This window comes from Pteropus vampyrus, unplaced genomic scaffold (assembly GCF_000151845.1).
Source record: "Pteropus vampyrus isolate Shadow unplaced genomic scaffold, Pvam_2.0 Scaffold230, whole genome shotgun sequence".
Classification (NCBI taxonomy): Eukaryota; Metazoa; Chordata; class Mammalia; order Chiroptera; family Pteropodidae; genus Pteropus; species Pteropus vampyrus.
This window is the reverse complement of record NW_011889011.1, coordinates 215,594-218,806: the sequence shown is the minus strand read 5'-3', so window position 1 is coordinate 218,806 and position 3,213 is coordinate 215,594.

Sequence of the window (3,213 nt, the reverse complement as noted above, 5' to 3'; positions counted from 1 at the left end):
TGACGTTGGTACTTAGGTATAAACTTGGATTTATGGACCAGTCTTGGCCGGCCTCTGCTTTATTATTTGATGTCTGCCTCTTGGCATTATATTAAACCTAAAACCTGGATTTGTGGCTCCCAACCTTCCTTTAGGGGCTGCTTGGTGGCTGGCTTCAAAATGCACAAACTCTCGGTGATTGCTGCTCAGTTAGGTGCAGAGGGCTTCACCGACTGCATGAGAATAAGGTTTTCAGAAAGCATTATTTCCAGCCGTTACGTTCCAGAGGTTTGCAGAGGTGCACCTGTGCATTTTTGTTGAGCTGAGGAACGGGAGCCCCAGGGTGTGCTCTCCTTGTGGTCTGTGTGAAGCACCCCGGCTGGGCGTGCGCCCTGAGGGGCAGTGAGCCCAGTGCTGTGGAGACTCACCCCTAAACCTCACACCTGGGGAGATCTGTTCTCTCCTGGGCTGGCCTCTGCCCGATCCCTTTGTCCGCATCCTCTTTGAATCGCAAGCTCGTAGGACATTCTTCTAGCAAGCTGTTACGACCTACCCACCGAGTGTCCCCAGAGCACTGGCTTGTCCCCTCTCAGCACTCATTGCTCTGAATCATCATTTCCTAAACCCCGAGAACAGTCCATCAGTGTGGTGTGGGACCCACTCGTTTTTATGACCCGAGTGATGAAAACCTTCAGGCAGGCTTGAGCTGCAACCCTGGACAGGGCCATTATCTCCAGCCCCTGGAACGGCGTCTGACAGGAAGCATTCAATGACTGTCGAAGAAATGAAACTAATTTTCAATAATTAGAATAACAGTTAAAGTCCTACGTTTCATTCTGCCACTACCGGAGTTTCTTACCTGACCTCTAATTCATTTGTTGGATTTTTTTTTTTTTAAAGCTGATATTATATAAACTGCCTGGCACCTAAGAAATGCCCAACAAACAAGTTTTCCCCTTCATCCCTTTCATGACATACATCATCGGGGTCTGTTGTCATTTTTTTTTTTTTTTTTTTTTTTTTAGAATTATTAGATTTTACTTTTTCCCAGTACTCCTAAAACTCAGCTTCACCCAGGACAGGCCAGACTTCTGGACTAACAACTCCTTCCTGGGCTGTCACCCTTTTCAGGAGACAGAATTTATCAAATAGCACGGTGCCAGGAGGTTTGCGCCCCGGAAATCTGAACCAGTCACAGAACCATATCTGCTTCGGTCTGGACACACGTAGCATCATCAGAACAGCAGGCGCCGCCTCTTGCCTTCCCTCGTGGGATACACTTCTCCCTGTCTCCCACGGGGTTCGTTACTAAGAGGTGTTGGAGTATCATAGCCGGCCCTTAATCAAATCATTGGAATTTTTTAAAAGTTTGATTTCCCATAATTATAAAGACATGTTTTCTGATAGCACATAAACTGGCTCATTACAAATGTCTCATAAACATTCCTCTTGTGCCAGATTATTGGGGTTTTCTGCTTATTCCCATCGCTTTCACGGTGTTAATGAGCTCAGAGATTGATTTTATGTTTTAGAATTTATTTTAAATTATATCTTTGATCTTATCAGTTTCTTAATAGTTTGCCGTCTTAGGGCAAGTTCAGTACACTTGCTCTTTATTCGGTGAAAGTAAACATCACATGGTTCACGATGCATCAGATTTTTTTGAAAGTGTGTATGCACATGTATCCATCCATATTCATCCACATGCACGCAGAGATAAATGATAGATGAATAGATGCAAATTCTAAGACAATTAGGATAAAATGTGAACGGTAAGGGAATCTAGGGTAGAGGCATATTGATGTTATTTTCGCTATTTTTGTTTCTGCAACATTTTGTAGATTTGAAATTATTGTCTAACAGAAGGTGAAAAAAAGTAAACAAGCGAACTTATCATTACTTCATAAATTCTAGTGACTAGTGGTACATGATACAAATGCTTTGTATTTAATTAGGAATAAAATAGTGTTTATGGCGAACCTAAGATATAAAATGACAGTGTTATGCGCCACTCGCTCACACAGAGATGTGTTCTTGAGGGTGTCCGTGGCCCCGTGCGCGGTGGTTGGTGCTCGTGTGTGTGTCGCCAGCGCCCCACATGATTAACTTGTCTCAGCAATAAAATTTCAGTGGGGTCAAACGAAGATTTCAGGGACCTCAGAGGCCCAGGCCTATCTGTCAGCATGACGTAGCCCAGCCTAGACGAACACACTGGAATCGTGCCGTGTAACCCACACTGCCCGTGACAGCGGTGCCCTCAACGTTTGTTGAGCTCCTTGCTTAGATGCAGGGGTGGCGTGGAGGCTGACTCTTCACCCGTCACCACGTCCTTTAGAGATGCCACCGTCACCGTAATAGCATCATTTTCTGAGTTACCTTTTGGTCTTTAAACGCCCGCGAAGGTTGCTGTACGCACGGCCTCGTCCTGAACACCGCAGCGAGCATAAGCTCGCGAGGAGCACTTCCTTCCAGGCCCCTGCAGCACTGAAGGCCAGACCAGCCCCTGATCTGGAGGCTCCCTTTCCCCCGTCTTTCTGGGCAGGCGTCTCCCCCACTTCTCTTCCGGCCTCTCCCCAGTCCTCGTCAGGCTGAGGCCTGATCGTCTGCGACTTACCTCCAAGGCCACACGTCTGTCCCCTTTATCCTGACCTGTTCTTTCTCACAAACCTGTCTCATTCTTCTATGTCCCGTGAACCCGAGGAAGCCTCCTGTGACTTCACACCGGCACACGGGATCTGGCAAGTTGAGAGATCTGTTGCTCAACTCTTAGAAGTGCGACTGTCGTTTTGGTGGCAGAGGGGAGCGGGTGACGTGGAAGCAGAAGACGCTTCCTATAGCTGAGTCATGACTTTACCGCTTTCAAGCGTTTGCTGGTCTCTAACGTCTTGGCTGTCACCGTGTCACCGCGAGGAAGCGCGTTTACTGGTCGTATTTTCGTTACGTACATCTGGGGGAAGGCGCATCAGTGTCTACTCCCTTGCAATTGTCCATCACATTCCTGAGATCTTCCTTGGAGATAAACACGCAGGGATGAGAACTATAAATTCTAGATATTATTAATTTTTTGTAATTTAAATAAGCTTTACGGAGAAAGGAAGAGATGTCATCCACAAAAGAATCGTGCCGTCTCAGTTATATGGAATGGTGGCTTTGGGACGTGGACGTGTTCCTTATCGACTGCGGGACCAAGGCTGGTCCTCCCAGCAGAGCGAAAGGCGCCCGGAGTGGATTACG